The sequence below is a fragment of the Staurois parvus genome, unplaced genomic scaffold (assembly GCF_062004578.1).
Source record: "Staurois parvus isolate SC_StPar_1 unplaced genomic scaffold, SC_StPar_1.0 ptg000171l, whole genome shotgun sequence".
NCBI classification, from domain to species: domain Eukaryota; kingdom Metazoa; phylum Chordata; class Amphibia; order Anura; family Ranidae; genus Staurois; species Staurois parvus.
This window is the reverse complement of record NW_028317967.1, coordinates 1675848-1699588: the sequence shown is the minus strand read 5'-3', so window position 1 is coordinate 1699588 and position 23741 is coordinate 1675848. Positions and strand designations below refer to the sequence as shown.

The window sequence follows — 23741 nt, the reverse complement described above, 5'->3', positions numbered from 1 at the left end:
CACACGAGCACAGGGGGACGGGGGCACTTTAAACTTTTTTTTACACTATCCCTTAAAGCAAATTTTTTTTTAAATCACTTTTATTCCCATCAAACATCCCTTGATAGAAATAAGCACTGACAGGTCCTCTTTATGAAGAGATATGGGGTCAACAATACCTCACATCTCTCCTCTACAATGAAAAGCATTAGATCAAAAAAAGCATTGATCTAGTGCTTTAAAAAAAAAATTGATCTTGTTTACAAGGTACCAGAACGGTGACGTAATGACGTTGCTCCGGTCCCCCAATAGCATAGAAATAAGTGGAGGCCATCTTTCCTTCACTGATCTCTATGACCAGAGCTGGGATCGTTGGATGGGTTCTCAGGTAAGGCTGAGAACCACTGAGCAGCAGCGGGCAGGGTTATTTTCGGCACCTGTATCGGTGCTTATTTTCATATCGGCCAAAGGCTGATAGGGGTAGTGTCGGCTTCCAAAATTTCGGTGAATCCCTATTACTTACTCACCCCTGCACTCTGTGCCTTACAGACTCTTGCACTATATACACAATATAAGGGATATTGAGTTAAATTTAAAGGTCCAGTGAGCAAAATTTCAAAGTGCCCTCCTAAAATCAGGTGTCCATATCAGAGTGCCCCCTTATACCAGAGATCCTCATCACAGTGCCCACTTTCATTAGGTGTCTCCATCAGAGTGCCCCCTTACATCAGGTGCCTCCATTAACATATTGCCTTACATAAGGTGCTCCCATCACAGTGTACTCTTACATTAGATGTCCATGTCAGAGTACCCCCTTATATCAGGTGTCCACAACAGAGTTCCCTTTTACGCCCCGTCAGAGTGCCCCCATACCTTACTAATATGTCTTATCTATACCAGTCAGGCAGAAGTCGGGAGCCGGGAAGCAAAACAGACTGTGGTGAGAGGGGCATGCATATAACATTATTGGTTGTTAGGACACTGGTGGTGCTAGCAACCAACGGATAGGACTGTCGGTTCAGGTCCGGACCGCAATGAGCCTGCACTATGCTATACATAATGCCACTATATCCCTTATGGGCTGCAATTTATACTCACAATATATACAAAAGTGTTTACAAAGAATTATAAAAAATTATAAAAATGTGCAGAAAATATGAATACCCAATATTAGACCAAATACAAATCATAAATTGTGCTAGTGTGATTCACTAAAGTAAAGTGCTCTCCACAAAAATAATAAAAATTAATTGTGCACAACCAAAAAGGGCAAAAAAACCCTATAAACGTGAAAATAAATAAATATATATATATATATATATATACATACATACAGTATATGTACCAGCAGTCAAGCACTAAAAATTACTCTGTGCTAGTGTAACTTTAAACAGCATACCCCCCCAATCTGCCATAAAAGGCGACTGCGAATGAATATGACTAAGTATATAGCACACAAAACTGCATAGACATAAAGAAAATCAAACACTATATATTAAACAGAAGGAAAAAAAAAAATATATATATATATACACACACACAATGGATATAAAAAGTCTACACACCCGTTAAAATGTCAGGTTTCTGTGATGTAAAAAAATGAGACAAAGATAAATAATTTCAGAACTTTTTCCACCTTTAATGTAACCTGTAATCTGTACAACTCAATTGAAAAACAAACTGTTGCGGGAACATTTTGGTTACCTTCAACTCCGCCACTTTATCAGTACATTAATACAGACAAGTTTGGGACCCTACAGGTTGACCCCCTTTGAAAGTCAATGTAGACATAGACCCCATGCTCCGGGCTTAATTTCCCTTGTCTACTCTTCCATTATTTCTCATAGAACTCCAGTTCCCTGTTATCATCAGCGTTGGCAGTCGGAACTTGGGGGCACTCTAGATCAGCAAGATTGGCGGATCATGACCCAACAATTATCCAAATGTTCTAGGAATGTTATTCTAGAAAACGCATACAAGGTTCTTTATAGATGGTATTACACGCCGGCTCGTTTGGCTCGTTTTATTCCCACATATTCCCCGACTTGCTTTTGAGGTTCTCAGCAGATGGGTACCATGGTTCATATTTGGTGGACTTGCCCCAATGTGTGCAGATTGTGGATCAGAGTTTATGCCCTTCTCCGCACTATGTTCCACACAGACATTAAATGCAACCCGTGCGAAGCACTGTTATTTAAACCATTAGTGGGCCTACTTCATCCTGAACGGCAGCTGGCATCGCACTTGTTCATGGCCACCAAGCTGACGATTGCGAGAGCTTCCTCCTCAGCTTCGAGGCTGTCAAAAACCGGATGAACTTTATAATGGTCAACGAAAAGTTGACAGCTATACTGTTAGACACCCATACAAAATTTTTACAGACATGGCGTCCTTGGCTTGATATAGCTCAACCGTCCAGATCTGACCAGTCCCTCGTCGATATAAAACTTATATACCAACTTATTTTTATATTTCTTTTTTCTCTTCTCTGCCGCGATCCCCCTGGAGCCCCCCCCCCCCCTTCTTTTTTTTTTTTTTTTTTTGTGTTTGTTTGTCTCCGTTCCCTTCGCTCCTTTCTTTCCTCTTGTCTAGTCTGTCTTCTTCAGGTTTTTTGTGCCGATTGTGATTTCTGTTTTGAGTCCCATACCAGCAATACTGCACCCATGTGCTGGACTCCTTTGAGAGCCCTGCGTGTTAAGTACCTCTCTGTACCCAGAGAGGCTCTTTCCCCTATTCATTGCTCATTCTGTATGTTGATTCTGCAACAACTTTTCCTGAGAGTTTATTATGTTGTTATTAGTCTCTAAATGTCCATCATTCTTGCAATTTATTGCCTTTTCTTTCTGTACGGCACTTATGTATGCAGTTTATTTTCATGTTTTCTCATCAGTACATATTCTGTATTATCCATCAAATCTTTTGTATGTTATATTCCTGCTGGTCATTGCATATGTTCTTGTCTGATTCTCTGGTGTTTTCTATTCTATAATAAAACTCTTTGTAAAAGAAAAACAAACTGAAATCTTTTAGGTTGAGGGAGTAAACATAAAAAACTAAAATAATGCGGTTGGATAAGTGTGCACACCCTGTTATAACTGAGGATGTAGCTGTGTTCATAAAAAAGCAATCACATTGGAAACCATGTTAAATAGGAGTCAGTACACACCTGCCATCATTTAAAGTGCTTCTGATTAACCCCAAATAAAGTTCAGCTGTTCTAGTAGATCTTTCCTGACATTTTCTTAGTCGCATCCTACAGCCAAAGCCATGGTCCGCAGAGAGCTCCAAAGCATCAGAGGGTTCTCATTGTTAAAAGGTATCAGTCAGGAGGAGGGTACAAAATTTCCAAGGCATTAGGAACACAGTGAAGACAGTCGTCATGAAGTGGAGAAAATATGGCGCAACAGTGACATTACCAAGAACTGGACGTCCCTCCAAAATTTATGAAAAGTTGAGAAGAAAATTGGTCTGGGAGGCTGCCAAGAGGCCTACAGAAACATTAAAGATGTGGTACATGTGACAACAATCTCCCGTATTCTTCATATGTCTGGGCTATGGGGTAGAGTGGCAAAGAAAAACATCCAAGCCCGGCTAAATTTCACAAAAACACATCTGAAGTCTCCCAAAAGCATGTGGGAAAATGTGTTATGGTCTGAGGAAACCAAGGTTGAACTTTTTGGCCTTAATTCCAAAAGGTACATTTGGTGCAAAAACAACACTTCACATCACCAATAGAACACCATACCAAAAGTGAAGCATGGTGGTGGCAGCATCATGCTTTGGGGCTGTTTTTCTTCAGCTGGAACTGGGGCCTTAGTCAAGGTAGAGGGAATTATGAACACTTCCAAATACCAGTCAATACTGGCACAAAACCTTCAGGCTTCTGCTAGAAAGCTGAACATGAAGGGTAACTTCATCTTTCAGCATGACAACAACCCAAAGCATACATCCAAATCAACAAAGGAATGGCCCAACCAGAGCCCAGACCTGAATCCGATCGAAAATGTGTGGGGAGATCTGAAGAGGGCTGTGCACAAGAGCTGCCCTCACAAACTGACAGATTTGGAGTGTTTTTTGCAAGGAAGAGTAGGCAAATATTGTCAAGATGTGCCATGCTGATAAGACTCATACCCAGCAATGAGTGCTGTAATAAAATTAGGAGGTGCTTCAACAAAGTATTAGTTTAAGGGTGTGCACACTTATGCAACCATATTATTTTACTTTTTTTATTTTTATTTCCCTCCACCTAAAATATTTCAGTTTGTTGTTCAACTGAGTTGTACAGTTTATAGGTTACATTAAAGGTGGAAAAAGTTTTATTTATTTTTAAAGATTATTTATCTTTGTCTCATTTTTTTGCATCACAGAAACCTGACATCTTAACGGGTGTGTAGACTTTTTATATCCACTGTGTGTGTATATATACAGTGGGGATCGAAAGTTTGGGCACCCCAGCTAAAAATTTGTATTAATGTGCATAAAGAAGCCAAGGAAAGATGGAAAAATCTACAAAAGGCATCAAATTACAGATTTGACATTCTTATAATATGTCAACAAAAGTTAATTTTATTTCCATCATTTACACTTTCAAAATAACAGAAAACAAAAAAATGGCATCTGCAAAAGTTTGGGCACCCTGCAGAGTTAATATCTTGTACTGCCCCCTTTGGCAAGTATTACAGCTTGTAAACGCTTTCTGTAGACAGCCAAGAGTCTCTCAATTCTTGTTTGAGGTATCTTTGCCCATTCTTCCTTACAAAAGTCTTCCAGTTCTTTGAGATTTCTGGGCTGTCTGTCACGCACTGCTCTTTTAAGGTCTATCCATAGATTTTCAATTATGTTGAGGTCAGGAGATTGTGAAGGCCATGGCAAAACCTTCAGTTTACGCCTCTTGATGTAATCCCCCGTGGATTTCGAGGTGTGTTTAGGATCATTACCCATTTGTAGAAGCCATCTTCTCTTTAACTTTAGCTTTTTCACAGATGGCATCAAGTTACCATCCAAAATTTGCTGAAATTTTATTGAATCCATTTTTCCTTCTACTCGGGAGATGTTCCCTGTGCCACTGGCTGCAACACAACCCCAAAGCATGATTGATCCAACCCCATGCTTAACAGTTGGACAGAGGTTCTTTTCATTCAATTCTGTGCCCCTTCTTCTCCAAACGTACCTTTGCTCATTCCGGCCAAAAAGTTCAATTTTAACCTCATCAGTCCACAGAACTTGTTTCCAAAATGCATCAGGCTTGTCTATATGTTCATTTGCAAAGTTCAAACGATGATTTTTGTGGTGAGGACGTAGAAGAGGTTTTCTTCTGATGACTCTTCCATGAAGACCATATTTGTACAAGTATCTCTTTATAGTGGAATAGTGTACCACAACTCCAGTGTCTGCCAGATCTTTCTGGAGGGATCGTGCAGTCAAACGTGGGTTTTGAATTGTTTTTCTCACAATCCTGCGAGCTGTTCTGTCTGATATTTTTCTTGGTCTTCCAGATGTTGCTTTAACTTCCACTGTTCCTGATGACTGCCATTTCTTAATTACATTCCGAACAGAGGATATTGACATCTGAAAACGCTTTGCTATCTTCTTATAGCCTTCTCCAGCTTTGTGAGCGTCAACTATTTTCAATTTCAGTTTTCTAGACAACTGCTTAGAAGAACCCATGGTGCTGATTGTTGGGGCAAGGTCAGATGAGTCTGGGCATTTAAAACCTTTGAGATTGACATAACCTGGTCTTCCCAGACGATGATTGAGAACAATCCATGACACTGGCAGGTCTCAGCTTTGCAAAGGGGGCAGTGCATGCTAAAAATTCTGCAGGGTGCCCAAACTTTTGCAGACGCCATTTTTTTGTTTTCTGTTATTTTGAAAGTGTAAATGATGGAAATAAAAGCTAACTTTTGTTGACATATTATAAGAATGTCTAATCTGTAATTTGATGCCTTTTGGAGATTTTTCCATCTTTCCTTGGCTTCTTTATGCACATTAATACAAATTTTTAGCTGGGGTGCCCAAACTTTCGATCCCCACTGTATATATATATTTTGCTCCTTCTGTTTAATATATAGTGTTTGATTTTGTTTATGTATATGCAGTTTTGTGTGCTATATACTTAGTCATATTCATTCGCAGTCGCCTTTTATGGTAGATTGGGGGGGTATGCTGTTTAAAGTTACACTAGCGCAGAGTCATTTATAGTGCTTGACTGCTGGTACATATACTGTGTGTTTATAGTTTACATGAAAGGTGGAAAAAGTTCTGAAATTATTTATCTTTGTCATATTTTTTTTACATCACATAAACCTGACATTTTATCAGGGGTGTGTAGACTTTTTATATCATATACAGGTGAAACTCGAAAAATTAGAATATCGTGCAAAAGCTCATTTATTTCAGTAATGCAACTTAAAAGGTTAAACTAATATATGAGATAGACTCATTACACCGTGTTCCAAATTATTATGCAAATGATATTTTTCGCATTTACCTAAATAATTGATGTAAATAACAGTCAGCATAATTCTCATGTTATCAACTATTAAGAGTACAATTCAAATTTTATTGAACAAACCTCCTAATGATAACAAGATTTTTTTTAAACATAAACTTCCAATGCACTGTTCCAAATTATTACGCACAGTAAGTTTCAAAACACTTTATAGGTTGTAAAGAACTGAAAATTGTCATTTGTTGTGTTTGCAGCATATTTACTGAAATCAAAAGCTATTTCAATCAAACTTTTAACAACATTTTAACTTTTTAAACATTTTAACAGGTCACGTTACATTTTAACATAGGACCCCTTATTTGATAGCAGCTTCACAAGTCTTGCATCCATTGAACTTGTGAGTTTTTGGACAGTTTCCGCTTGAATTTGTTTGCAAGATGTCAGAATAGCCTCCCAGAGCTGCTGTTTGGATGTAAACTGCCTCCCACCCTCATAGATCTTTTGCTTGAGGATGCTCCATAGGTTCTCAATAGGATTGAGGTCAGGGGAGGATGGAGGCCACACCATGACTTTCTCTCCTTTTATCCCCATAACAGCCATTGATGCAGAGGTATTCTTTGCAGCATGAGATGTTGCATTGTCATGCATGAAGATGATTTTATTACGGAAAGCATAGTTCTTCCTTCTGTACCAGGGAAGAAAGTGGTCAGTCATAAACTCCACATACTTTGCAGAGGTTATCTTTACACCTTCGGGAACCCTAAAGGGGCCGACCAGCTCTGTTCCCATGATTCCGGCCCAAAACATCACTCCACCACCGCCTTGCTGACATCGCAGCCTTGTTGGAACAGGGTGGCCGTCCACCAACCATCCACTACTCTATCCATCTGGACAATCCAGGGTTGCACGGCACTCATCAGTGAACAGGACTGTTTGAAAATTAGTCTGCATGTATTTTTCTGCCCAATGCAGCTGTTTCTGCTTGTGAGCATTGGTTATTGGTGGCCAAATAGAAGGTTTATGCACAGTTGCAAGACTCTGGAGGACTCTACAGCTTGATGTCTGTGGGACTCCAGAGGAACCAGCAGCTTCAAATATCTGTTTGCTGCTATGTAATGGTATTTTAGCAGTTGCTCTCTTGATCCGATGCATGGATCTGGCAGAAATCTTCCTCAATGTGCCTTTATCTGCACGAACCCGTCTGTGCTCTGAATCAGCCACAAATCTCTTAATAGTGCGATGATCACGCTTACGTTTTCGTGAAATATCTAATGTTTTCATACCTCATCCAAGGCATTGAACTATTTCACTCTATTCGGCAGCAGAAAGATCCTTTTCTTCCCCATATTGCTTGAAAATGGTGCTCTGCTTAATAATGTGGAACACCCTCCTTTAGTAGTTTTTCCTTAAATTGGGCTCACCGGCCAATCTAATTATCACAGGTGTCCGAGATTATTTTCAGTGATCAAAAGAGCCCTGAGACACAATGCCATCCATGAGTTAAACTGAAAAACTAAATATTTAATTTTTTGTAACACTTAAATTTGCATAAAAATTTGGAACACGGTGTACATGCAAAGCAAGATAGTTCAAGCCAGGATTTGTCAAATTTTGGTCCATATTGATATGATAGAATCATGCAGTTGCTGCAGATCTGTCAGCTGCACATCCATACTGTTGATAAAAGGCAGGATGGATCCCTGCTTTCATGTTGTTTATTCCAAATTCTGACCCTACCATCTGAATGTTGCAGTTGAAATAAAGACTCATCAGACCAGGCAACGTTTTTCCAGTCTTCTAATGTCTAATTTTGATGAGCCTGTGCGAATTGTAGCATCTGTTTCCTGTTCTTAGCTAACAGGACTGGCACCTGGTGTGGTCTTCTGCTGTTGTCACCCATCTGCTTGAAGGTTCCATGTGTTATGCATTCAGATATGGTATTCTGCATACCTTGGTCGTAACGAGTTGCTATTTGAGTACTGTTGCCTATCATCTCGAACCCGTCTGCCCATTCTCCTCTGACCCCTGACATTAACAAGGCATTTTCGTCCACACAGCTGCCACTCATTGGATATTTTCTCTTTTTCGAACCATTCTCTGTAAACCCTAGAGATGGTTGTGTGTGAAAATCCCAGTAGATCAGCAGTTTTTGAAATATTCAGACCAGCCTATCTGGCACCAACAACCATGCCACGTTCAAAGTCACCTAAAACTCCTTTCTTCCCCATTCTGATGCTCAGTTTGGACTTCAGCAAGTCGTCTTCACCATGTCTACATGCCTAAATGCACTGAATTGCTGCCATGTGATTGGCCGATTAGAAAATTGTGTTACCAAGCAATTGAACAAGTGTAATAAAGTTGTCAGTGAATATACAGTTGTGTTCAAAATATTAGCAGTCAGACATCACTAACCTGATCAATCACTGTTTTTGGTAGAAGTGATATTTCTACACGGCAAATAATTTACTAGCAGGTGTAGTAGAGAAATAGAAATCCAACAGACCTAACAGTCATGACATGCATGCTGCTGTTTCTGTGTAATTGAATCACTAATTGAAAGGGGCATGTTCAAAATAATAGCAGTGGGGAGTTCTATTAGTGAGGTCATTCATTCTTTGAAAAAAAGGTGGCAATTATTGCCCTTATTTAAGGAAGGAAGGCAGCAAATGTTGTACATGCTGGTTACAGTGCATTTCTCTCTGAAATTCTGAGGAAAATGGGTCGTTCCAGACATTGTTTAGAAGAACAGCGTACCTTGATTAAAAAGTTGATTGGAGAGGGGAAAACATATAAAGTGCAGAAAATGATAGGCTGCTCAGCTAAAATAATCGCAAATGCTTTAAAATGGCAACCAAAAACTGAAAGACGTGGAAGAAAGCGAAAAACTACCATTCGAATGGATAGAAGAATAGCCAAAATGGCAAGGACTCAGCCAACAATCAGCTCCAGGAAGATCAAAGAAGGTCTAAAGTTACCTGTGAGTACTGTTACAATTAGAAGACGCCTATGTGAAGCCAAGCTATCTGCAAGAAACCCCTGCAAAGTCCCACTGTTGAAAAAAAGACGTGCTGAAGAGGTTACAATTTGCCAAAGAGCACATTGAGTGGCCTAAAGAGAAATGGCGCAACATTTTGTGGACTGATGAAAGTAAGATTGTTCTTTTTGGGTCTAGTAGCCGGAGACAGTTTGTCAGACGACCCCCAAAAACTGAATTCAAGCCACAGTACACTGTGAAGACAGTGAAGCATGGTTGCACAAGCATCATGATATGGGGATGTTTCTCATACTACAGTGTTGGAACTATTTATCGCATACCAGGGATCATGGATCAGTTTGAATACTTGAAGAGGTCATGCTGCCTTATGCTGAAGAGGAAATGCCCTTGAAATGGGTGTTCCAACAAGACAACGACCCCAAACACACCAGTAAACGTGCAACATCTTGGTTCCAGACCAACATGATTGACGTTATGGAGTGGCCAGCCCAATCCCCGGATCTTAATCCAATAGAAAACTTGTGGGGTGACATAAAAAATGCAGTTTCTGAGGCAAAATCAAGAAATAGAGAAGAACTGTGGAATGTAGTCCAATCATCCTGGGCTGGAATACCTGTTCACAGGTGCCAGAAGTTGGTTGACTCCATGCAACACAGATGTACAGCAGTTCTCAGAAACAGTGCTTATACAACTAAATATTAGTTAAGTGAATCAAAGGAAAGCAAAATCTTCAAACATTTTTCAGTTTATATAGTGAATGTTTGAGTTTGTAAAGAAGAATACAAACACTGCTATTTTTTTGAACAGTCTAATATTCACTTTTCTTCAATTTTTTTAGAAGAACAACACAAATTTGATCTATTTTTCTTCATGTTTTGATTTGGAATAGAATGTGTAGTGTTCCCAATGCATTTGTGTGTATGGAAATAAAAGCTATTAGAAGGATCTTGAGCTTTATTCACTTTTTTCAACACACTGCTATTATTTTGAACACAACTGTATGTATAGTCAGGTCCATAAATATTGGGACATCGACACAATTCTAACATTTTTGGCTCTATACACCACCACAATGGATTTGAAATGAAACGAACAAGATGTGCTTTAACTGCAGACTGTCAGCTTTAATTTGAGGGTATTTACATCCAAACACGGGAACGGTGTAGGAATTACAACAGTTTGCATATGTGCCTCTCACTTGTTAAGGGACCAAAAGTAATGGGACAATTGGCTTCTCAGCTGTTCCATGGCCAGGTGTGTGTTATTCCCTCATCCCAATTACAATGAGCAGATAAAAGGTCCAGAGTTCATTTCAAGTGTGCTATTTGCATTTGGAATCTGTTGCTGTCAACTCTCAAGATGAGATCCAAAGAGCTGTCACTATCAGTGAAGCAAGCCATTATTAGGCTAAAAAAACAAAACAAACCCATCAGAGAGATAGCAAAAACATTAGGCGTGGCCAAAACAACTGTTTGGAACATTCTAAAAAAGAAGGAACGCACCGGTGAGCTCAGCAACACCAAAAGACCCGGAAGACCACGGAAAACAACTGTGGTGGATGACCAAAGAATTCTTCACTCTTCACAACAGTTGGCCAGATCAAGAACACTCTCCAGGAGGTAGGTGTATGTGTGTCAAAGTCAACAATCAAGAGAAGACTTCACCAGAGTGAATACAGAGGGTTCACCACAAGATGTAAACCATTGGTGAGCCTCAAAAACAGGAAGGCCAGATTTGAGTTTGCCAAACGACATCTAAAGGAAGGAAAGGAACTGCTCATGATCCTAAGCATACCACCTCATCAGTGAAGCATGGTGGTGGTAGTGTCATGGCGTGGGCATGTATGGCTGCCAATGGAACTGGTTCTCTTGTATTTATTGATGATGTGACTGCTGACAAAAGCAGCAGGATGAATTCTGAAGTGTTTCGGGCAATATTATCTGCTCATATTCAGCCAAATGCTTCAGAACTCATTGGACGCCGCTTCACAGTGCAGATGGACAATGACCCAAAGCATACTACAAAAGCAACCAAAGAGTTTTTTAAGAGAAAGAAGTGGAATGTTATGCAATGGCCAAGTCAATCACCTGACCTGAATCCGATTGAGCATGCATTTCACTTGCTGAAGACAAAACTGAAGGGAAAATGCCCCAAGAACAAGCAGGAACTGAAGACAGTTGCAGTAGAGGCCTGGCAGAGCATCACCAGGGATGAAACCCAGCGTCTGGTGATGTCTATGCGTTCCAGACTTCAGGCTGTAATTGACTGCAAAGGATTTGCAACCAAATATTAAAAAGTGAAAAAGTTTGATTTATGATTATTATTCTGTCCCATTACTTTTGGTCCCTTAACAAGTGGGAGGCACATATGCAAACTGTTGTAATTCCTACACCGTTCACCTGATTTGGATGTAAATACCCTCAAATTAAAGCTGACAGTCTGCAGTTAAAGCACATCTTGTTCTTTTCATTTCAAATCCATTGTGGTGGTGTATAGAGCCAAAAATGTTAGAATTGTGTCAATGTCCCAATATTTATGGACCTGACTGTATGCGTGTGTATAATATACAGTGTTTGATTTTGTTTATGTCTATGCAGTTTTATGTGCTACATACTCATTCACCGTCACCTTATATGATAGATTGGAGGGTATGCTGTTTAAAGTTACAGTTGATTAGGCTTAAAGTTGATTCGGTTTACAATTGAACATTACATACTTCTGACCAAAGTGTTCATTGTCAACAGTTGCTGCTTGCTAAGCAGTTCTTGACTTTTAATGAAGTTCTTCTTTAACCCTTTTAAGATATGTTAAACCCCTTCTTGTCCAGGCCATTTTTCAGCGCTGTCATACTCTGAATGACAATTACTCAGTCATGCAACACTGTACCTAAATTAATTTTGTTATTTTTTGAGACAGAGCTTTATTTTGATGGTTTTTAATCACCACTGCTTTTTATTGTTTACTAGATAAAGGAAAAAAGACTAAACATTTTGAAAGAAAAAAAAAAAAAGTTTCGGTTATAAAGCTTTGTAAATAATTAAAGCGGTATTAGACCCACAAGCAAGCATTTATTATATTGCAGCTTAACAATTCTTAGATGTGGTGGCTGCATTAGTTTTCTTTATTAGGGACGGTTCACGCCAGGAATCACACAGGAATGCGCTGCGCTCTCCTGTGTGATTCACATTGATGCAATGTGGTGTGATATGAGCCCTCTCATGAATGGGCCAAATTGCCCTGAACCACACCAAAAGTAGCGCATGCACTACTTTAAAAAAACACACTACAACCGAATCGCACTGTCAGTAAGATATTTCTCAAACACAGCATGGGCATACTTTAAGAATTATACCCCATAACACATTCTGCTATTCCTCCTGAGTATGGGGTCCAAAATCCAAAGAGCACTTTCAAGCTTTCAAAGCACATGAATTAGGCAGCTAATTTCCTGGCTACCTATCATGTGTTTGAAGGTCCTGGAGTACCAGGACAGTAGAAACCAAATTTTGGAGAGTAAACACCTGAAGGTATTTTTTAAGAGGCATGGTGAGCCTTTTGATGATGTAATTTTTCTGCCACAAGCTTTTGGAAAATGCAGAAAGAAAATAAAAATTTATTTTTCTTACACAAGACTGTAAGTATAAAATACTTATACCACACAGGATGGGCATACTGAGAATTACACCCCAAAACATTCTGCTACTCTTCCTGAATATGGGGATACCACATATGTCAGACGTTTTCAGAAACTAGCTGCATAGAGTGGTCCAAAATCCAAGAAGTCAGGCATAAATTACGCATCTAAGTTCTTGACTACCCATCACATTTGGAGTGACAGGACAGTAGAAACACCCACAAAATGCCCACATTTTGGAGAGTATAACACCCAAGAGTATTTTTTAAGAGGCATGGTAAGTCTTCTGAATATTTCATTTATTGCCACATATTTCAGTAAAATGAAAAAATACATTTTTTTTTTTTACACAAAGTTGTCAATTAATAAGATATTCCTAACATGCAGTATGGGCATACCTAGAATTAGATCCCAAAATACATTCCGCTACTCCTCCAGAGTATGGGAATATCTCATGTTAGACTTTTTGGCAGCTCAGTCACACAGATGAGCCCGAAATTCAAGGAATACCTTCAGGCTTTCAAGGGGCATAAATTACAATTTCCTGACTAACTTCCACATTTTTGGAGGCCCTGGAGGACCAGAATAGTAGAAACATCCACAAAATGACCACATTTTGGAAAGTAAACACCTCATTTTTTTCCACAAGTTTTTGAAAAATGCAGAAAGTAAACTAAAATAATTATTTTTACACAAAGCTGTCACTTTAGTATGCCATTTTTCACACACAGCGTAGACATACTCTCCCCAAAACACATTCAGCAAGACAGCAGTCCTCAATCCTATAGGCCAAGCAAGCCTAGCCTGCTGGTACGTGGCTGTCCCCAGGAATGCCATGTTTACTGGCCAGGAAGCACAGGAGACTGAACAAACGGTGAACAACATATTTCCTGTGCTCCCTGAAGTGGCAGAGACATGGCCAGTGAATAGGCCAGGGTGAGTGCAGGCAGAGGCAACATTGCACTGGTGTGGCAATGATCAGAAACACTCTTTCTTGCACTGTTGACACTGTACAGATGGTGCAGCAATCAGGGATGCTTTCAATGGATGCATTGGCTGTGTGTCACTAGTGGTTAGCATTCAAGAACACTGTTGATGGCTTACACTGGTCTGGCAACACTAGGGATTGGTGTGGTGGTGATCAGGAACACTGTTGCTGACTTACACCAGTCTACTGACACTGAGACTGGTGTGTCGGCAATCAGGAACACTGTTGCTGGCTTACCCACCTCAGTATCGCACTACAGCCGAAAGACGGGCATGGACGTCCTAACAGAACGTACATTGGGCATGCTCTGTGACTGCTGTGTCCTTGGAGGCAAAGGGCCAATCATAGTGACCCTTTACTATGTGATTAGCTGTGTCCAATCAAAGCTAATCACATGTAAACAAACTTGCCAGTTATCTGCATTTCCTTTCCTCACGCACTGTCAATGTGCAAGGACAGAAGAGCCAATAACCGACAATCTGACAGGGTACATTTACACTGATAATGAGGGCACTGATCATCAGTGCCCTATCAATGCGGCCCCATCAGTGCCAATCAATGCAGCTGCCTCCTCATCAGTGCCCATCAGTGCAGTTTATCAGTGCCCATCAGTGCTGCCTCATCAGTGCCCATCAGTGAAGAAGAAAAAAGTATTTATTTGCAACAGAAACAAACTAAAACACTTTTTTTAATTTTCCGTCATTTTTTGTTTAACAAAAGACTAAAAACCAAGTTGTGATTAAATACCACCAAAAGAAAGCTCTTTCTGTCTAAAAAAAACAAAAATGACAAAAATATATGGGTACAGTTTTGCATGACTGCACAATTGCCATTCCATGTGCGACAGCACTAAAAGCTGAAAATTGGCCTGGGCAGGAAGGGGGTGAAAGTGCCTAATACTGAAGTGGTTAAACTGGCCTGGCAACACTGGGCACTGGTGCAGTTGTGATCAAGAACACTGTTGCTGGTTTAAACCAGTCTGGTGACACAGGGACTGGTGTGGCAGTGATCAGGAACACTGTTACTGGCATACAATGTCTGATGACATTGTGAATGGTGTGGCAGTGATCAGGAACTACATATAGGTTCACAGCAAAAATTCCAAATGCAAATACCACACTTAGAATCAACTCCAGACCTTTTACCTGCTTAATTGATGAAGAAATAATGGAGTAGCCCACACCTGGCCATGAAACAGCTTTTGATTCAATTGTCCAATTACTTGTGGTCCCTTGAAAAAAGGGGGATTGCTGCTCTTAAGGGCTTTAATTCCTAAACCCTTCCTCCAATTTGGATGTACATACCCTCAAATTAAACCTGAAAGTGTGAACATATCCGTGATAGAAATATATATATATGCCTTCCCAAATTTCACGAAGCCACCGCCCAGCCGTTTATGTACAATTGTTGAACTGGAGATGGTTAGGTATGCGGAGAAAAAGCTCTATGTATCACGTACCTGGTGATGAAGGCCAATGGAGAAAGGGCTTCCCTTGCGGCTAAGTTCCAGACTCCCCTGGATATGGGACAGCAAGAGTCGGGCCCAAAGTAGCACAGGTCGCCTGTAGGAGTGCTGGTCAGAAGTACACCCAGGAGCACAGCTGATGTACTGGAATGGAGTCTGCAGACAGGTGGCGTCTGTGAGAGAACAAAGAACCAGCAAACACAAATGCTCCTGCACTTGGGGATGGACTCAATGCAGGCTACAACCACATTAAGAATGTCCTGAAACATGCACACCTTGCTGCCCTCAAATGGACCGGGGGAATCCAAATATACTGAATGAGGAAAGACAAAACAGAGGGCGCACAGGCCTAGTGCATTACCATAAAAAATGTTTAATAAAAAATAAAGTATGTGTTGTACTCACAAACGACAATATAGTCAAGGCACATCATAAAGAACAGCTTGGTCAACACCGCGCTGAGTAACAGTCCGCAATAGGGAGTTTAGACATCCAAAAGGCTGACGCGTTTCGAGGACTTGCCTCTTCCTCAGAGCCAGGCGTCTGTGAGAGGTATGCAAGCCTTCAGAGAAACATAAGACCACAGAGTAGTCGGTTCAAAGCCAAGGTCAAGTGCCAGGTGGAGATTGGAGTAGACGTAGTCAGTAGGGTAGCCGGGGTCATACACAGAGGAGCGAGAATATCCGTTAGCCAAGCCAGGGTCAGGTGTCAGGCAGAGAAGACAGGTCCAAGAGCAAGCTGGGTTGGTAACAGGAAATCACTAAAGCAAGGAACACAGACAATGGTACTGGGGAGCCAGAAATCAACCAGCAACCTGAGGGAGTGATAAGCCTCCTTATAAAGGCCGTCTGGCGCCAAACTTAGCCAATGCGTGCGCAACTATGCACCAGTGCGCATTCCGGCTCGTGTCTGTGCACCAATACACATGCTCATGGATCTTCGCCAATGTGCACTTCTGCGGCCATGGCAGGGTACTGGCAGGAGTGCCAGGTCTCCTCGAAATTCTGCTGTGGACAGAACCCTGACACTATGGCTATTTTCAGTGCAGAAAAAATCATAAGTAGTGGAAGCGTTTCATTCTTTAAAAATGATTGTGCTGAGGTTGATAGTCTGTCAGACTCTTGCTTTTCCTTCCTAATACTCACCATGCCTCTTTTTAAATTCCTTGGGGTGTATACTTTCAAAAAAGGGGTCATTTGGGGGGGTTTAGTGCTATCCTGACATTTCAGGGCCTCTGAAACTGTGATACGTAGTCAGGAAGTGTAATGAGGAAATAAAGCCCTTTAAAAGCCTGAATGGGCTTATTGAATTTTGGGCACCTGTACTTGGCTAGACTGCCTAAAAGTATCTCGTATGCGGTACCCCCATACTCAAGAGAAGTAGCAGAATGTATTTTGGGGAGTAATTCCACATATACCCATGGCATGTGTGAGCAATAAATTCTTTAAGTGACAATTTTGTATAAAAAATAATTATTTTGTCTTTTTACAAAAACTTGTGGTAAAAAAATAAATTCTTCTATTTACCCAACATGCCTCTCAGTAAATAGTTTGGGGTGTCTACTTCCCAAAAAGGGGTCGTTTTGGGGGGTGGGGGCATTTTATGCCCAGCATTAGAAGTTTATGCCACACATCATTCACTCTTCTAACCACCTGAAGACCAAGCATTTTCTGACACTTTTTGTTCACATGAAAAAAAATCTGTATTTTTTGCTAGGAACTTAGTTTGAACCCCCAAACATTATAATTTTTTTACACTGTCCCTTTCTTCTTTTTTTTTTAAATCACTTTAATGCTATCAAAGGGAATGCAAATATCCCTTTTAACTCAAATGGGCATTGTCATATATTCTTTTTTGAGAAATCTGGGTTCTATCAGACTCTAGATATCTCCTCTGCCCTTACATCATCTAATCTCAGCAAGATCGGTGTGATCAGATGCTTTCCCAATTTACAAATGGCGCTGTATATATCCTGCGAAACTGAAGTGATGAAATGCTCGTAGCTTCCGATTTCTTAGACTATAGAGATGATTGGCACCATTCTGGTCTCCAATCAGCTCTATGGTCAGCTGGCAGAAACACAGGCTGCATTCTCAGGTTCCCCGATGGCACGGGACTGCCCGAAAAGGCTGTGGAAGGCAGCGGGGGAGGGGGGGCATCATCTCCCGCTGCTTGCAAAAGCAATCCTGCAGCTAATTAGCTAATTAGTGTGTGCAGTGTAATTGGGTTGAGGTGGGTATGCTCAGAGCTTCACCCTAAAGTTGAATCAAGGGTGGGACTTAGACCACAAATGATTCATAGGCTAATTAGTTGCCTAAAAAAAGGGGGGATGGGGGGGTGGATGGGAGGAGGGTATGGGGGAGATTTAGATAAGAGAAGAGTGTTTAATACAATGACGTGAGAGATATAGATGGGGAGATAGGCCAGGAAAATATTTAATGAGGGCTCAGAGGAAAAAGCAATCCAGGAATTATATAGAGAAAATAAGAGACAACAAAGGCAAATTAGTGTATTCAACTAATGATATAGCTAAAGTGTTTAAAGAATACTATAATAAGCTATATAATATTACTCCCCGTAGTAAAGATAACGTAGGAAAAATAGAAAAAAGGCAGAAATATTTAAAAGAAGCAGGACTACCGAAATTAAATGAGTAACAATTAAAATTTTTGGAATTAGAAATAACGCAGGAAGAAATATATTTAGCATTAAAAAGTACTTTAGCTGGGAAAAGTCCGGGACCTGATGGGTATACAGTGAGATATTATAAAAAAATCTAAAGAACTATTAGTACCCAAATTGAGGACATACAGTCAGGTCCATAAATATTGGGACATCAACACAATTCTAACATTTTTGGCTCTATACACCACCACAATGGATTTGAAATGAAACGAACAAGATGTGATTTAACTGCAGACTGTCAGCTTTAATTTGAGGGTATTTACATCCAAATCAGGTGAACGGTGTAGGAATTACAACAGTTTGCATATGTGCCTCCCACTTGTTAAGGGACCAAAAGTAATGGGACAGAATAATAATCATAAATCAAACTTTCACTTTTTAATATTTGGTTGCAAATCCTTTGCAGTCAATTACAGCCTGAAGTCTGGAAAGCATAGACATCACCAGACGCTGGGTTTCATCCCTGGTGATGCTCTGCCAGGCCTCTACTGCAACTGTCTTCAGTTCCTGCTTGTTCTTGGGGCATTTTCCCTTCAGTTTTGTCTTCAGCAAGTGAAATGCATGCTCAATCGGATTCAGGTGAGGTGATTGACTTGGCCATTGCATAACATTCCACTTCTTTCCCTTAAAAAACTCTTTGGTTGCTTTTGCAGTATGCTTTGGGTCATTGTCCATCTGCACTGTGAAGCGGCGTCCAATGAGTTCTGAAGCATTTGGCTGAATATGAGCAGATAATATTGCCCGAAACACTTCAGAATTCATCCTGCTGCTTTTGTCAGCAGTCACATCATCAATAAATACAAGAGAACCAGTTCCATTGGCAGCCATACATGCCCACGCCATGACACTACCACCACCATGCTTCACTGATAAGGTGGTATGCTTAGGATCATGAGCAGTTCCTTTCCTTCTCCATACTCTTCTCTTCCCATCACTCTGGTACAAGTTGATCTTGGTCTCATCTGTCCAGATAGTGACAGCTCTTTGGATCTCATCTTGAGAGTTGACAGCAACAGATTCCAAATGCAAATAGCACGCTTGAAATGAACTCTGGACCTTTTATCTGCTCATTGTAATTGGGATAATGAGGGAATAACACACCTGGTCATGGAACAGCTGAGAAGCCAATTGTCCCATTACTTTTGGTCCCTTAACAAGTGGGAGGCACATAAGCAAACTGTTGTAATTCCTACACCGTTCACCTGATTTGGATGTAAATACCCTCAAATTAAAGCTGACAGTCTGCAGTTAAAGCACATGTTGTTTGTTTCATTTCAAATCCATTGTGGTGGTGTATAGAGCCAAAAATGTTAGAATTGTGTCGATGTCCCAATATTTATGGACCTGACTGTATATGAATGCATTGGGAGGGGAGATGGAAATGAGGAGGGAATCTTTACAAGCCCACGTAGTTCTCATACATAAGGAAGGTAAAGATGATACTCAATGTGCAAGTTATAGACCGATTTCCTTGTTAAACATAGATACCAAACTATATGCAAAAGTTCTGGCAAATAGGTTTAAATACTTGATGCCGTAATGGATACATATGGACCAGGTAGGTTTTGTTCCAGGAAGAGAGGGTAGAGATAACGGATTAGGATCATTTTTTCTCATACAAAAAAGTAGGAAAGAGAAAATCCCTACAGTGGTCCTTTCGATAGATGCTGAAAAGGCATTTGATAGAGTAGATTGGGGTTATATGTTGGATACACTGGAAGTATTGGGGATGGGACCCAGAATGAGAGAATGGATAAGGAAATTATATAGTCAACCCTCTGTTGCAGTCATGGTTAATGGGGAACTATCAGAGTACTTTAGGATGCAAAATTGAACAAGACAGGGATGTCCTTTGTCTCCACTGTTGTATGTTCTATCTTTGGAATTTCTGCTGGCTACAATAAGGAATAACATAGATATAAAAGGTATTAGGATAGGAGATACAGAGCATAAGGTGGCAGCTAATGCAGATGATATGTTGTTCTACGTGGGAAATCCAAAGATAAAATTGCCAAATTTAATTAAATCATTGAAGGAATATGGGGAGATGTCAAATTCAAAAAGTAATCCAACTAAAACAGAGATTTTAAATATAAATTTTTTAAATAGCAAGAAAAATATGCTACAGGAGGAATTTCCTTTTGTATGGAGAGAAAAAGAATTAAAATATTTAGGTATAAAATTAACTGTATCTTCCAAGAATTTATATAGATCAAATTATATCCCATTATTAAATGAGATTAAGGATGAATTAAGAAAACTAGGTGGGGGAACTCTGTCATGGATAGGTCATATAAATTTGATAAAAATGGTAATTGTTCCAAAAATTCTATACAAATTCCAAATGATACCAATTAAACTACCAGAAGTATATTTTAGAATTATTAAAAAATGTTAAAAAGATTTATTTGGAGGAATAAAAAAACCTAGAATAAGCTATGAAATCTTAAGTAGAAATAAAGAGAAAGGTGGACTGGGAGTTCCAGACTTGAAAAGGTACTATAATTTGGTAATACTGACAAGAATTTATGATTGGACACTTAATTCACATGGAAAAAAGTTGGGTAAAAATAGAAAATACACTAAGTCACACAAACCTTTGTAGAATTGTATGGTTACCTGCACAATTCCGAGGAGTAGCAGATAGCACAAGCTGTTTCACATTTAACGTGTTAAGAGTATGGGATGTTTTACATAAACAAAAGGGGTGGGAATATAATTTGCTGTTAATGCCCTTATGGTCTATAGAGTATTTTCCACTAGGTAAAGAAAGTGTCACTGGGAAGTGGATAAAGAAGGAAGACGTACGGTTGAGAGATGTAATGGTGGGGGAGGAAATAGGTTCACTTAGGGATTTGGAAAAAAAGACGGAAATATTCACGAGAATTGATGAGTGGCGTTATATTCAGTTGAAACACTTTATAGGGAAGCATCCAAGGCCACTGAGAACAAGAGAGAATTGGAACCCTTTTGAGCACTTATTAGACACACGGGGAGATGAGAAACATGGGATTTCTAAAATATAAAAGATTCTCACTGGAATAACCATGGATATAAGGCCATCATTTATAGAGAAATGGGAAAGGGATATAGGAGTAATATTGGATGTGGAAAAGCAAAAGAAAAAATATAGTTTAATCCACGAAAATGTAAATATGAAGGAGGTAGAGATGAATTATAAATGTTTGGCAAAATGGTATATTACACTGAGTGTAGCATACAGATTGAATAGAGACAATTCACCTTTATGTTGGCGTGGATGTGGGGGTAGAGGTACAATAATAAGCTGAACTCCTCCTGCGCTATGCAAATGGACCTACTGAACCTTTTCGCTAGCTGCCAGCACTCGAAACTGATACCAAATACAGTGTGAATAAATATAAAGAATAGTGCAGCGCTCAAAACTAATATAAATAAATAACATACAACAGTGATTGATATAAGTGCCAACCCTTAATCAAAAAATGAAATTAAAGTGCCAAACCATGACCATAAATGAATCGTGCATACATTGATGAATATTGCTACAAAAAAATGTCCAATAAAGGAAAAAACTATAACAGTGCTCACACAGTGCCACACAAATGAAACCACATAAGTGTTAAAATCAAGAACAATGTCCTTTTGGTGAAAAAACATATATTCGTGTTCATGCGATGTGCATCTGTGATGATGGATAAAACCGTGACTGTGTCAAGAAATCCATCCGTATATGGCTAAATTGCCCCCTCACCTCCTCCTACTGACCCAGAAGGGCCAACAGGCATGCAGGATCACCTGGATCCTTAATTTGTAAAGGCCAGCAGCTTCCTCTCTTTCCTGGATCTCCTCAGCAGAATTCCACAGAGCCCTCAGTCAGTCAGGGCAGTCCTGGGGAGTAGTAGCTCACCAAGCCAGTGAGCCAAAAAGAAACTCTCTAAGTGTAGTATTTAAATCCACTTGTGTTTATTTCCAAAGAGTAAAAACAGAGAATAACACTCACATTGCAGACATTCTCCCTCCTCACTGATGTGTGGGTGTACTGCATGCGAATGGGACCTCTCGGGTGCAGCAAGATGGCGTCTCACGCCGGAAATGCGTCACCACGCACCGGAACTACGGACTCGCGTACCAATACGCGATACCAATATGGTACGCGAGTCCGTAGTTCCGGTGCGTGGTGACGCATTTCCGGCGTGAGACGCCATCTTGCTGCACCCGAGAGGTCCCATTCGCATGCAGTACACCCACACATCAGTGAGGAGGGAGAATGTCTGCAATGTGAGTGTTATTCTCTGTTTTTACTCTTTGGAAATAAACACAAGTGGATTTAAATACTACACTTAGAGAGTTTCTTTTTGGCTCACTGGCTTGGTGAGCTACTACTCCCCAGGACTGCCCTGACTGACTGAGGGCTCTGTGGAATTCTGCTGAGGAGATCCAGGAAAGAGAGGAAGCTGCTGGCCTTTACAAATTAAGGATCCAGGTGATCCTGCATGCCTGTTGGCCCTTCTGGGTCAGTAGGAGGAGGTGAGGGGGCAATTTAGCCATATACGGATGGATTTCTTGACACAGTCACGGTTTTATCCATCATCACAGATGCACATCGCATGAACACGAATATATGTTTTTTCACCAAAAGGACATTGTTCTTGATTTTAACACTTATGTGGTTTCATTTGTGTGGCACTGTGTGAGCACTGTTATAGTTTTTTCCTTTATTGGACATTTTTTTGTAGCAATATTCATCAATGTATGCACGATTCATTTATGGTCATGGTTTGGCACTTTAATTTCATTTTTTGATTAAGGGTTGGCACTTATATCAATCACTGTTGTATGTTATTTATTTATATTAGTTTTGAGCGCTGCACTATTCTTTATATTTATTCACACGGTAGAGGTACAATGTATCACATTTGGTGGGAGTGTTCTAAAATTCAAAAGTAATGGGGGAAAATAGTATGCTTGATTCAGAAAATAATGGAGGTTAATATTCTAAAATACCCAGAGACTTGCCTTTTTCATGGTGCTAAGCTTTCGGTTAAGAAATATAAAAAAATATGGTTTATTGTACTATCTGAATGCAGCAAAGGGATTGATACCCAAGTTTTGGAAGGAACAGGAGGTAACAAAAATAAAGGATTGGGTAAACAGGGTGGATCAGATATGTAGATTAGAAGAACTTTACCATTTGAGCGAGGATAAGATGGAGAGTTTCCATGTATGTTGGAAAAAATGAGAGGAATTTAAAAGGTCAAGATTAATCATGGAGTATATGAGGGATTAATACAGAAATAATGCAGATATATTCTTAAATCAGGATCCCCAGAGCGAGCAGGAAAGATGCAGAGCGGAGGTTTTGTGGGGCTGGAGGGGGGAATGGGTGGGGGAAAAATATTAAGACTAAGGTTAATAATTAGATATTATGACAAGCAAATTAGAGCTTGTTATTGGTGTTTATCTTTTTTAAACGGTTTGTTTGTATAAATTTGTAATTTGAAAATGTAATAATAAAAAATTTAAAAAAAAAAAGAAAGTGTGTGGTATGCGTGTGTGGAGTGG

At 40.0% G+C, this 23741-nt stretch overlaps 1 protein-coding gene across 3 annotated transcripts in view; it reads right to left on the bottom strand.

Moving 5' to 3' along the window:
• Positions 1–23741, bottom strand: part of PCNX4 (pecanex 4) — a 150477-nt gene that overhangs the window by 94423 nt on the left and 32313 nt on the right. Inside the window, exon 1 of one of the 3 annotated variants that reach the window (XM_089676545.1) lies at positions 15507–15640. The exons of the other annotated variants lie outside the window; for them this stretch is intronic. The gene's annotated coding sequence lies outside the window, so the exon portion shown is untranslated. Of the gene's footprint in view, positions 1–15506; positions 15641–23741 lie in introns of those variants that run through there. 3 annotated transcript variants of the gene reach the window in all.